The 14,224-nt window shown below is 41.8% G+C and overlaps 1 protein-coding gene across 2 annotated transcripts in view; it reads left to right on the top strand.

The window, feature by feature from the left end:
• The window catches only part of DPP6 (dipeptidyl peptidase like 6), a 1,223,128-nt gene that overhangs the window by 510,064 nt on the left and 698,840 nt on the right, over positions 1 to 14,224 (top strand). The window lies entirely within an intron of this gene.

Genomic DNA, 14,224 nt, shown 5'->3' with positions numbered 1-14,224 from the left:
CTCCCTGGTAGGGAGCCAGAGGAAGGCTAATTAGGACTGAGAAGGCTCCACAGTGGAGAAGTTGCAGCCTTTAAAGGCATGGCGGACGATGGCCGCGGACTGCATTGGTGCCCCATATGGCAGAGGGCAGCTGTCACCCTGCCCTGAAGAGGCCCCCATCTGCAGAGCTGCCAGGCTGTGGGGGACTAAAGATGAATCAGCAGGCTGTGCTTTTACTACTCGTGTAGATATTATGATTCCCTTCTTAGAGGGTCTTGAGGGTTCTTATCTTTTAATCACTGCTTAGTTCAGCTCTTTTTTTTTTTTTTTAGTTCAGCTCAGGCAGATCATTAAAATAGATCCTGGGAGACACCAATAGTTTTGCCAAGCAGTTTGCTCAAGCTTGGTGAACCAGCAGCAGAAGCTGATTCTCCCTATTTATTTTATGGTTGTGGTTAGCTCCCATTGCCCAAAATTGGGGCAAAGAAAGGGGACCTCTCTGGAGTTCAGGAAAGCAAAGAGCTTCTTTGGAGACCTTGTGTGAAAGAATGTCAGTATCTACCATTCAGCCATTGATGGAGATAACTTTGAATTTGTATTTAGTGGGTGCTACATATTTTTGTTTATTTCCTCAAAGCCATTTTTCTAGGAGAAAAAAAATGAGACCATCTTATAATTGGCCGTACCATCATCATCATCTGAAGATGTTAAATAAAATTTTATTTTTCTGGGAAGATTTGGAAATCTAAATCTGGAGGTCTGAAGATCCTTATATTCAGTGTGTTAGCTTGTGTAAGGGTTAACGCTTAGTAGAGCTTGACAGGTTTAGAATAAGCAAACCTCAAGGGGGTCCCCTCCCTTTCTGTAATTTTACAGAATTGATTTATTCAGTAAAGAGTATTTCCACCCTAAATTGGCATTTGTTAACTAACTAGGTTTCCTTTTATTACTATTACAGTTGTCCCCCATTGTTAGATATAAATATGCACTGGGCTTTCGGACTTGAGCAAGGTCTCAGCATTTCTTTCCACAGGACAGACTGAACAATCATGGCAAGATCACGATGCCTTGCATAGGTCTAAACGTGGAAAGCCTGATCTGTGCTATGTAGAAGAGTTCCCTGGCCCCTGGACAGTTTTGCTATTATTTTGCCTAATTCCTCAGGGTGTCAGGAGAGGGGAAATGGTTCTCGGGGCTTGGTTTCTGGAAGACATATAAGCTCTTGGTTTGATCTTATACCTTTTGGTAAGTGGAGAGCCCCCTACTTGGACCTGGCAGAAACCTGAGGACAAGAGGCAGCATGTAACATGGAGGGCAGTGTGGGGAATCCAGAAGCAGCTATCCTTGTCACTTGCAGTTGGGAAGGTCCTTTTCTTCCATCCGCAGAGTGGTATCTTCCTGACTGAGGAATTAATTCATACAGCCTATCCTGTGGAATCCAGTAAAGTGAGGATCAAAAGCAGGGCTAGGGCGAGAGAAGCAAGATGGATTGAGGACACAGATGGCACATTTAAAATAAATACACCTTTAGGGGACTTTGGCTAAAATCTTAACTGTCCAGGACACGAAGAGCTGAATAAAACACTTAGTTCATGAAGACTGTCTCTTCTACCTCCATTATTTATCAGTTTTTAAATGACATTTAGACTATTCTGTGTGCTTAGACTGCCAGGCTCTTAATGAGTTCTTCAATTCTTTGTTTCATTCTCCGCCTGATGCTAACGAAGCCTTGGAGATAGCCATGTGCCCAGGCTGGTGGGAGTTCACAGGGTTACCAGAACAGAGGAGAAGCTCTGAGTGTTTTAATGCCATAACAGGAGAGGGCTGTTGGTGTGGCACTTGGTTTGATTTTCTGAATGGGAATTGTTTGATTTTACTAACCAACTTAAAAATAATAATAATAAAAACCAGTTGCCATGGAGTTGACTCCAACACATAGCAATGCCATGTATGTCAGAGTAGAACTGTGCTCCATAGGATTTTCAATGGTTGATTTCTGAAAGTAGATCACCAGCCCTTCTGAGGCACCTCTGCTTGAACTAAACCTCCAACTTTTCAGTTGGGAGATGAGCGTGTAAACCATTTGCACCACACAGGGACTCCAGCTAACTTATTGGCTTCGCCCAAATTGCCACGCCCTGTTTCTTAGGAGAAACTCAGTGGAGTGGCACTTCCACCTCTATGTTCTGATGCATTAAGCCGAAGACTTGGATTTAAGGTAGCCTGGTAGGTATTTCCAACAGACTCTTTAGAATTTATTTGGTTACTGCAATAGAGTACCACATACTTGTTAGCAGGCTGACAGGGGAATGTTACAGTGTCTTACCTGCCTTGGTATTTGAGAGCCAGGCATGTGGGTGGCAGTGGAAATAACTTTTGTATGCCAAGGGTTCCAGCAAGTTCATGAAAAAATTTAGAAGATATAAACCAAATGATTTTACCCATTTATTAGAGATTGGTGTTTTTTCCAGTTTGTATTTGCTAAAATAAGTATTAAAAAAAATGCATGAACAAGTTCTCCCCTCCACAACAAGAAGCGCAGTGTCTTCTGTGCCATAGGCTTTCTCATACTATTTATTAAATGTTTCTGAATGAATATAAACATACCATCAACACAGTAACAGACCTACATGCTTAACCTGGCATGTTGTTTTTAGCTGCTGTCAAGTTGGTCTTAGATTTATGGTGACCCCATGCACAGGAGAAGAAAATGCTGCCCTGTCCTGTGCCATTCCCATGATCAGTTGTGGATCAGACCATTGTGATCCCTAGATTTTCATTAGCTAATTTTTGGAAGTGGATCTCCAGGCCTTTCTTCCTGGTCTGTCTTGGTCTGGAAGCTCCGCTGAAACCTGTTCAGCATCATAGCAGCATTCAGGCCTTCACTGACAGGTGGTCGCTGCCCATGAGGAGCGTTGGCCAGGAATTGAACTCTTGTCTTCTGCGTGGAAGGGGAGAATTTGACCACTGAACCTTGCATAATAACTATGAATTTATTCTCTGAGAACATAAAAAAAAAAAGCCAGATTTCAAGGGAGTGGGGAGGGCCCTGTCTGGTAGACAGTGAGTCAGGAAGCAATAAAGCAAATACAAAGATACATCCTGGAATGTTTTTAACTCAAAGGAAGTCAACATCAATTAGAAGTCTTGCAACTGTATTTTTTTTTTTTTAAAGTAAAATAAGTATATTGAGATGCTGGAAGATTTTTTTAATGAATGGAAATAAATACAAGTACTTTATGTTCAAAAAAAAGATGAATATGTGGATGGGCCCTCCCCCGACCCCAAGGGTAATATATGAACATTATCAGAATAAAAGGGAGAATAGGCTTCCAGATGACCATTTCTCTTCCTCTTTGGAGATGCTAAACTTTACTTTTAAATAAAGTGTCTACGGCCCAGAGATGTTTGGAAGCATCTCTTTTAAGATGAATGAACTGAATTCCTCCTCTGGCTCTGAAGCAGATTGGCAAATGCAGAGATTTATGCGTCAGGACCACACTCGGTGACCATGTGCATGGTTTACCCAGAAGCTGACAGGAAAAGCTGAGGCTAATTTGGTTGAAATTCAGTGTGTTCTCACAATACACTACCTTTACAGAGCCAAATTAAGGGCTTCCCCTGCCAAAGTAAATAGAAATACAAATTTATTTTTTACATACAGTGCGCATTTCAAATGACTTAAAATTGAAAAGCAGTGATAAGTAATGCTGTCTAGGGTAAAAGACGAGAGAAAGATGAGTTTTCTAAATGTACCATGGGGGACCTGGTTGCGCAGTGGTCAAGCCTTTGGCTACTTACCAAAAAGTCAGCAATCTGAATCCACCAGCCACTCCTCGGAAATCCTATGGGTCAGTTCTGCTAGGTCCTATAGGGTCGCCATGAGTCAGAATTGACTCGATGGCAGTGGGTTGTTGTTTGTTGTTGTAATGTACCATGACACATTCTTGCTTCTTATTTTACTGAAAGAGAAGGAAAATACTGAGCAGGAATAAATTTTTAATTGCATGTTCTGGATGTGTGTATATATATGTATGTGTGTGGTGTGTATACATACACACACATGAAGGTCTCATGCATCACAAAAGCACAGAATTGCAAGAGGCCTCAAGAGTACACCCAGTGACCATTCTTGTAACCAGGAATCACACAAGTAAGTGAGAATATGCCTTTCCTGAAAAGAGCATTGAAAAAGTCTCTTTCCACATGGCGATACCCTATCTCACTGGCTAACTTGTGTCTTTTGCCACACATGAAGTTTAATCACATACTTTACTTCCTCATTTGCAGAAGTCTGTTGGCCTGATAGAACCTCAGTATGCAACAAATATTTTTTAGTTGCTTCTCAGTTTTCTCCAGGGTGCGCACATTCTAATAGATATTCCCTGGTGTTTCTATTCCACTTTTAAAGTGTGGACCCCAGGACCTAGTGTTGGCCGATGAGTTAAACTATTTGTCTGTACATTTGTAATAATAATGCCATACAGAAGACTTTTCTGAAGTGAATAGAATTTTATAGACAATACATTCTGTGGAACCAAAAACCAAACTAGTTGCCATCGATTGACTCATGGCAACCCCATGTATGTCAGAGTAGAACTGTGCTCCAGAGGGCTTTCAATTGCTGATGTTTTGGAAGTAGACAGATCGACAGGCCTTTCTTTCAAGGCATCTCTGGGCGGACTTGAACCTCCAAAATTTCGGTTAGCAGCTAAGCACTAACAGTTGGCACCAAGGCGGGGCCCCTGCATTCTATGGAGTGGACTTTAAAATCCACATAGCTTAGAATTCTAAGAGAGGTTAAGTGCCTTCCCAAGGACACGCAGGTAATGACACTGGAGCGGGACTTCTGGCAAACCCTGTCCAGTGCTCCTTGCATTAGATCTTGCTGCTGCTTTTAATGATAAAATTGAATACAGTAATGTCCCACCTAGCTTCTGTTCAGGCAACATTCAAGCACATATACACGCATGGTCCCATAAATTCAGAAATCCCAAACAAAGAATGGGACGTAGATACATTAAAACACTTTTAACATAATAATATGGTAATAATAATAATGTTTAGATGCACATTGCAAAGTAGTGCCTCTTTGTTATAACCATTGTACATAGCTCAGATTCTTAATAGGCTTTACTGGGGGTTGGTTCATAACTACACGTTGTACATAAGTTGCATGCTCGTAACCGGGGGACTGCCGTTATATAATATGGTCTTTGCACAGCGTCCAAATCACATAATGTCCTACTTCACAGAATGTATTGTGGACATTAAGTGATACATGACTGTACTGAAAAAGAGGATCTGTCTCTGATGGCCATGTGATATAAATTTTGTATGTAACCATGTTAAGGTAAGAGGTAATGTAAAACAGGCGTCCACTGGTAGGGTAAATGTGTGTTAACAACGACGACAAAGCGGAGTGAAAACCAGAAAAACAAGGTTCAGTATTAGGAAGTGCAGACATGACTTACTGATGAGGCTCCTAATAGGAGTAGTGATCCTTTCACAGCCCCAAAACGTGACATTGGATGCAGCAATTGTAGTAATGTAACTTAAATGGATTATTCTGTCCGTGGCCTAAGTGTTCTAAGACTCTATGGATGAAAAGAAAACTTGAAGGAGTTGGGTGAACAATAGGAACAATGGGCTTTGGGATTTTGTAGAAGTACATTCAGTACTCATGAATCTCCAGAGCAGGAAAAAAGAGAAAAGTACTTTGATGGCAAATGGGTTGAGGTGTGAAGGCTCTGAGAGGAGAGATCAGAAGTCAGAAATACCCTAGGAAGAGTGTGTCCAGAACATGCACCATGCTTGGGATCACCAGGTGGTTCCTGGAGGCAGGGGATGGGTAGGATGGACTGTGGGAGAGAATGAGGGGAGCACAGCGGTGAGATGTCTCTAGCGGGGGAAAAGGGGATAGTTGGTATGATGCTGTCCTCAGAGGAGAAGGTGTTTACCTCATCTCCAGAGAGAAAAACATGGCAGTCAGGCAAGCAACTAGTTTGAGGTCATTGTCAGTTGTGGTCTTGAGACCTATAGGTAGTTCTCATTCTTCTGTGATCCAAGTCACAAGATTCATTCGAAGAGATCAGGAGTAAATGTCACTTATTACAGTAAATGAAAGCCAAAAAAAAAAAAAAGAAAAATTGGGGAGAAGAGGAAATGTTATTCAGGTTGGCCGTGTAGCCCAAATTCAAAACAAACTGAAAGCAGCTTACTTTTCTATCTGAAAAATTCTCTCTCTGTGCAGCGAACTGGTTTTATTGCGCTATGTTGACATTCCATTGAGCTTAATCCTGCCCCTCATTTTCAATACTGGAGTTGCCATGGAAGGCTTAGCCAAGACCTGCAAGTGCTGAACAGAGAAAAACCTAGGAGACTTTGAGGGCTGGAAGATGCTTTCATTAGCCTTCACCAAAACATCTTTAGTGCCAGTTTGCATGGGGAAATATTAAGATGCTAATCACTTATAGTAATGAACAGTCATCCCCTTTCTGCCTCATTGGGAATTGTATCATTCTGTTTTTTATGGTAACGAGCCATGCCTGTGTTTGACAGCAACGTGCTTGGTTATGCAGTAGACATCTTTCACCCCTCTGTTTGAGAGAGTCGAGTGAGTCTGCTGATGTAGAGTTCTAATAATTGAGGAAAAGAATATAGTTTGGGGAGAAGCGATTCTCTGTTAGAGTCATTACTTTAAAGAGATCGGACAAGTGGCGGTTTTGTGGTCTTGTTTCAGACATCCTTTGGAAAGGCAAAGTGAGCGAAGATGGTTTTATTCTAGTTTTAGGTTTGGTTGCCTTGTGCCCTTAAAACATGGGAGCTGGTAGCCATGTCCATTTGGGTAGAATTTCCTGTCCTTCCTGTTTGTTGGAAACCCTGGTGGCGTAGTGGTTAAGTGCTACAGCTAGCTGCTAACCAAAGGGTCGGCAGTTCAAATCCGCCAGGCGCTCCTTGGAAACTCTGTGGGGCAGTTCTACTCTGTCCTGTAGGGTCGCTATGAGTCAGAATCGACTCGATGGCTCTGGGTTTGGTGGTTTTTTTTTTTTGGTTTCCTTTCTGTTGTACTTCTGCATGAGACTGACATCTTCAAGGGCAGAGGTATCAGTTTTGTGACCTTGATCGCCTGTGTTCCTTGACACGGGGAAATAAATGAGAGGGGGAGAGGGGTGGGCTCAACACAGGCCACACAGAGAAAGTGATTAAATCCAGAAAGTTTGTTTTCAGCACCCTGTGTGTCTCCATTTGTTGCTTACTTTTCAGGACTCTTTACTGCAGTGTCCCGCCTGGGCCTGAAATCCCCATGTGTACCAATAATCTACCACATCTTCTCATATGCGACTTTTCCTTTCAAAACCGTCACATGCCCTCGTCCACCTGGCTGAGACAAATCCAATTGTTAAAAAAAATTATCAGGTTTTGTGATGTATTACCCTCCTTGGGAGCATTTTTAATTTTAACAAAGGCCTTTGGTGATGAAACCCAGTGGAATTATTAACAGTTTAAATTTTGAGTACAAAGTTATGGCAGAGCTGATGGGGGAAATAATGTGGTATTTAGTCACAATCATTCATGAAGAATTAAGTAGCAGTCCCTGGGAGGATACTGTTGATATATACCCCTTGAAGCACTGATAGGCCGCATACATACATCCTATAAGCAGTTGTTTATGCTGAGTTTATGCTAGAGCTGGTCTTACATCAGGCAAGTACTAAGTCACAGATCCTGCTGCTGCTTTCTGCTTCCAGACCCAGAGGGATCTTATGGTAATGGGTTGAAATCTGCAGCAATTTGCTTCTAAAGAAAAACTGCCATGAGCACAGTCTCTGAGTCAGTGCTGCAGGCCCGCTTAGAGAGTGTCGCCATCTATTTTTGGAAGTGGTGTCCAGGATGCCAGACGGTCCTGAATGCGATCCTCCACCAGCTGCCTTACAAAACACACTACCGAGGTAGTAAAGTCTTGATGATAGAACTTTCAAGAACAATTTATATATTATTCCCTTGCTAGTATCTGATCAATTTTTTAAGAGATTTAACTTCCCTTGACAGAACCCAAGAAAAACCACTTCCCCCAGTCTAAAACAGCATGAGACTTGGAGCATCATTTCCAGCTGCTAAGTTGTTAACTTGGAACACAGGCTTCTACAAAATGTCTTTGAGTGCGTGTGTGCCTGTACGTGGAGGTGGGAGACATACAGAAGGCACCGGCACGAGTCTGCTGAATTCAATGGGGAAATCATGGTGGTGGCTGGGGGTGTTCTTTCAAAACATTTTAAAAGGTCAAAGTCTGTCTTCTGCCATGCTTGTAGGATTCCTCTTGAAGAGAAGGGGAATTCACACTCTTGAAAGGGAAGATTCAACCTGTTAAACAGATTTACCCACACAACATGTCACCTTAGAACCAAAATATTCTTAATAGCTGCCTGGTTTTATCTCTTTGTAAAAATTAATGTGCAACAGAGATAACCTTGAATGGTGGTGATGTATGTTTGAAAATTAACGAAAGAGCTTTATTTCTCTATTTTTAAGAGGTGATTTTTCTCCTTCTTGTTGGAATACTTAAGGCAGTTATAGCATTCACTCGGGAAATTCTAAAATTATGACACTGTGTATCTTAACAGGAGGTCCCAGAATGGGATAGGGAAGTAAATATATTTTTAATTTTAATAGCTTGCCTAATACACCATGCACTTATGAGACAGATGTCGGCTCAGAGGAAGATTTTTATTTGAAAAAATAGGTGACATAGCAAAAGGAGAGCCAAAGAAGGAGCCAGGAGGGAAAGAGAGCTGGCTGGGAGCACCTCAAGGTTAGGAGAATGTGGAAGATTCCCCGTTGTGTTGCCTGAACCCAAGGGGCAGCCACACAGCCTGCTGTGGGAAGATAGAATATGTGTATGGGGTGCAAAAATGAAATTATTATATGAAAGTGTTTCAAAATCAGGATGGCATAGCAATGATGTAACTGTAAGCAGCAAAGAGTTGGTAATATTCTAGAAGTGAGGGGGAAAATCTGAACCTAACACAGCATATTGCTGCCGAAAAGAACAGGAGTGTTGGAAATACTTGAATCAGGGAGAGTGACGTGGACTAAAGATTTCATCTTGTGAGGGTCATTACTTAATCTAGGCACGGCTTGAGAGATGAAAAAGGGAAGCTGTCAGTTTTCAAAGAGCTGAAAGGGTTAGTGATTTCACGAATGAATCCAAGTTTACTTAGAGGCAACAAGCTATTTTAAGATATAATGCCACGTGTAAAACCAAAAATGAAGCCAGACTCACGGTGACCCCACATGTTACAGAGTAGAGCTGCTCCAAGGGGGGTTTTTTGGCTGTAGTGCTTACAGAAGCAGATTGCCAGGCCTTTCTTCCGTAGAGCCACTGGGTGGGTTTGAACCGCCAAGCTTTAGGTTAGTAGTTGAGCACAAACTGTTAGTGGTACCCGGAAACCTTGATAGCATGTATATAGACACGTATATTTATATAGATGCTATGCATATACGTGTACACTCTTCATATACGTGTATATATATATACACCCACATGCATCTATGCACACACACAGACACAGAGTGTAGCTTGCACACACACAGACACAGAGTGTAGCTGCTGTTTTGTAAGCCTCAGAACGGTTAGAATTTTTGGCTGTAATTGTGATAAGCAAATAAATATTCCATTTCCCCCTAAAACCAAGTCATATGGTACAAGGTTAAAAGGGTAAGAGTAGAACAATTTTATCATTAAAAGTTATAAAGCCTTCATCTCTCAAAAGCTCCCTTAGCGCATCGCATTAATTTTACCTGCTTAACACAAAGGACGGGGACCTTAGCTGTGCCTTGCCAGTGGCCCTCTTTTAGAGGAGAAAATGTCTGCTTTGCTGTGGCTCCCCGGATTTTGGCTCCCAGTTCTTTCACTTGCTGGCTGGCCCAGGCAAAGCTGGTCTGATTCCATGTCTGTAAAATGGGGATAATGTGTGTTATAATTTTTCTGTGAAGAAAACATTTATTAAGCACAAAATGCTGTTCGTGACATGGAGACTTCAAACTGCTGTTTAATGAGCACTTACTAAGCCTGTTGACCTAGCAATATTTGAGTGGATCTTCTGTTTGCATTTGGCAGGGGCTGTGTGTCCATTTTAAGATCTATAACATCGTAGAATGTTGGACTTTGAAGGCGTCTTATAGACCATCTTGCCCAGTGATTTTCAGACTTTTGTTTTGGCACTAGAAACCTTTCCACAGAGGAAATCATCAGAAGCCCCATGAGTGAAGAGGTCACAGCAGAGCCAGCCCAACCCCCCTCACCGTTCCCTAGTGGCCCCAAGGTATATCACCAGAACCCCTAATGCGGTTTGGAGCTCTGGTTCAAGACTGTGCGTCTAATTCACTAGTCTAGCTTTGTTATTGTTAGCTGCATTTGAGTCTACTCTGAGTCACGATGACCTTATGTACCCCAGAACAAAAATATTGCCTGGTCCTGCGTCATCCTTGTAATCGCATGTTCAAGTTCATCATTGCCGCTATGGTGCCAATCCATCTTACCGAGGGGTCTCCCTCACCCTCGCTGGCACTCTGCATCACAACACGATGTTCTTCTCTAGAGATTGATCCCACCTGATAATGTGCCCAAAGCGAGAGCGTCGGACAATATTCTCTTGTTTTCACTGGCAAATTTTCAGAAATAGATCACCAGACCTTTCTTCCTAGTCTGTCTTAATCTGGAACATCTACTGAAAACTGTCCACCTTAGGCGATCCTGCAGGTATTTGAAAACACTGGATACATAACTTCCAGCATCACGGCAGTGTGCAAGCCACCACAGTACGGCAAACTGACAGTCTGATTTTACACACAGGGAAGGAAGGCTGAGAGGTTAAATAAATTACCAAGATCATACAACTGGCAAATTGCAGATTCATAGTACAGCCACCACCACCACCCCCCCTTTTTTTTTGTTCCAAATCAAGTAGTCCTCATGAAACTTGGTAAAAATAGCACTAAGGAGATTAACAGAAATCCTGGTGGTACACTGTTAAGTGCTACGGCTGCTAACCAAAAGGCTGGCAGTTCGAGTCCACCAGACGCTCCTTGGAAACTCTAGGGGGCAGTTCTACTCAGTCCTGTAGGGTTGCTATGAGTCAGAATCAACTCGACGGCAATGGGTTATGGGTTTTTATGGAGATTAACACACATACAAACACACACAAAACTAATAACTGGAAACAGCAAAGAAAATAAAACAAGTTGGGTAATACAAATGAATTTTAAAAATCCATATCTGGAGATGAGTTGAGAAAGGGTGTACACACAAGGCAGTATGAGGTCTGCTGGGCTTCTTTGTCTTCATGTCCTACGGATAGACATAGCTGTTTCTTTATTGTGTCATCGCTGGATGTATTAGGTTTTTCACAGCAACTTCTCAGACTTAAGTAATTAAGTATTTAATGAGTTGCTGTTGAAAGTGGGGAAAAATGAGTGTAGCAGTTTTTGTCTTCCCAATTTTTGAAAGTAAGCAACAGTTCATAAATCCTGCATGCTTTGGAATCATGAGGTAGATAACTTTCATCTTACACTTGAAGCACTTCAAAGATAGTAGTTATAAAACAGGTGTGGGAGGATGGGAGTAAAAGGAGAGGCGTCCCAGTATCTCACCTGTACAAACTGGAGACTCTGGTGCAGCAGGAGTTCAGATGTTGAAACATCTGGAAATTTGCTTTGTTCAAAAGCTTCAACTGAGCCAGCCAGTAGTACAATGACTGTTAGCCCTTGGGTTACAGGTCCCTTTTGAGGATCTCACTGAAGCCGTAACCTCTCAGTCTCATATTCTGTGGGAGGAGTGCTTCGAGAGGAGAAGGAAGGAAAAACAGTGGAGCAAGACAAAGAGAAGGAAGAGGTCTGGGAAAGCTGCCCCAGTTACCCTCGGCAGGATCTGGGTTGGATGCGTTCATTGAATTTCTTTATGAGGTGATATATGTTCAAGAGCCACCACGCAGATGGTGCAGGACCTGGTGACGTTTGTTCTGTTGTAAATAAGGCCTCCACAAATCAGAGTCAACTTGAGGGCAGCTCACAGCAGGTTCCAGAGCGATTTCAGGTATGGGTGACAGGATGAAATGCTGTCTTAAAGAGAAATAAATGAAGCGATGGAACTGTGGAGCCAAGGAAATGGGGGGCTGTGAGAGCCGAGCTTAAACTCTAGCTTTGGCAGTCACAGCCGCACAGCGTTGGATGAGTCAGGTCACCTTCTCTTCTACATGGAGCAAGTGCTGGCTTAGTGTTGTCATGCTCTCAGTGTTGTAATTACTGTATCAACACACGTGAAGAAGCAGAGCTATGATGACATGGGCTGAGTTGGGTCAAAGTTTTTACCCTCTCAGGGCCCTCACCAGTCTGGCTGTGTGAGAGGAGCTGCCACGTGAACACCAAGCTTTACTTCCTCTCAAGTGTGTACTGCTGGGAATGAAGGAGAGTACTCTTCCGTCACTGCCGCCGCGCTTGACATTGGACAGATCATAAGCCGCAGTTGAAGCAATTAGTCTGCAGTTTTTGACTCTATTAAATTCACTTAGGCAAGTGGCTGAGCAGTTACGCTGAGGTACTTGAGGCTTTGTTGTTGTGTATTAGTTGTCAAAAATGAATTTGCAACTTAGTCGCTCATGTTCACTTAGTTCAGTGGTGCTATTGTTATAAACCTGGTGTTGTCAAGCAGACAAATGTATATAGCTGTGTATACAAAATAGACTGCCTATTTTAAACTTATTAAAGTCTTATAGTGAGGCCAATTTTTAAGATAACTGAACTAGAATTCTAAAGCATTACGGCCCCAGAAATGAATGGCTGTATGATTAGAAGGTCTTATCAGTTTGTTTCTTTACTGTCATATTTCTTTGTTGAAAGTTTCATATCTATATAATTGGATTGTAGTTGCTTAAATGAGGAAATTATACTTAAAGTAACAGACAGTAATTGAATCCAAGGAAAACACTACAGAAAATAGAGACTGCAGTGGGCAGGTTGTGATTGGCTTATGTATCTTCATGAACTTCACGGTAGCTTGCAACAAATGAAAAGAAAGGAAGTACTACACTTACATGTGTTTTTCACTCAAATCTTAATTTCAGGCAAGAAACTCAGAGTATATTTTAATTCTATAGTATCTTCTGAGATGATCCAGTGTCTTGAACTTTAGTAATACACATAGACTTAAGATAAACATGAGATTTTAAATTTTTAAAAAGTAAACGTTTATATGAACTTTACCATTGTGGGAAAAACCTCACTTCTAGCCCCAGGTCACCTATTTGTTGTCATTGACTATATTCCCAGAGATTGTGTATTACATAATTTTATTCAGAAATGCGTGTGAGAGATTTTAATGATGTGGGCTTCATTATTTATCCCTCTTTTGCTCATTCTTTATGTGCTTAGGAAAGGAAATTATTTTTTCAAGTTATTCTCTGAGGAGCTATAACCAATTTAAAGATAATGGAGATATCTTGATTAAAAAAAAAAAAAGTATTGAGCCACAATCAATCTCATCCACATCAACCATGTTCACCCTGTACCCTCGACCACCTTCCCAACCCCCAGATCTCCCCACTACCAAGACCAAAAAACCTAGGGATCACTATTTTGAAGGGTCTTTGAAAATGTTTTCTACATTGATAAACACTTCTTGGAAAGGTAAGTTTTCCTTGGAAAGACCAGTTTTCACTGAGCAGGTTATTGATTCCCCAGTTTGGTACTATGGCAGCATAATTAGAAATCATAGAAGATAAATGGAAATGGAGAGACATACTTACGTCCCTTTGTTAATAAGGAAGCACGGTTTCATTTTTCCTGTACTACTGTTGGGCTTAGTCTGTGTAAGGTACTAACAGTCAAACAGCTCATTTGTGCCTAGCCATATGCATGAACATATATCTTAGAGAAACAAGAAATTGCTGTGGCGTGTCTCACATTTTCAAAGATAGCTTATAATCTTAGTCGTTTGATTGGCAATTAGAATTCCTGGTGTGGATGATGGCCACATACGTTGGTACATACATCCTACTACTCATCTATTCCTCCCCATCCCCCTACCTTGGATCTCACTGGCCTGGTCAAAGTCTTGTGCCCATCTCTAGCCCAGTCACTTGGCCTTGTTCTCAGGGTGAACCTCTACCGCTGGGGAGTAGACTTGAAATGTCCATCATCATATTATGATGCCAGGCATATTTGTGCTTATGGAAAGAAATGTATTTGA

The sequence above is a fragment of the Elephas maximus genome, chromosome 20, assembly GCF_024166365.1.
Source record: "Elephas maximus indicus isolate mEleMax1 chromosome 20, mEleMax1 primary haplotype, whole genome shotgun sequence".
NCBI classification, from domain to species: Eukaryota; Metazoa; Chordata; class Mammalia; order Proboscidea; family Elephantidae; genus Elephas; species Elephas maximus.
The sequence above is the reverse complement of the archived record's forward strand: the minus strand, read 5'-3'. Positions and strand labels throughout refer to the sequence as shown.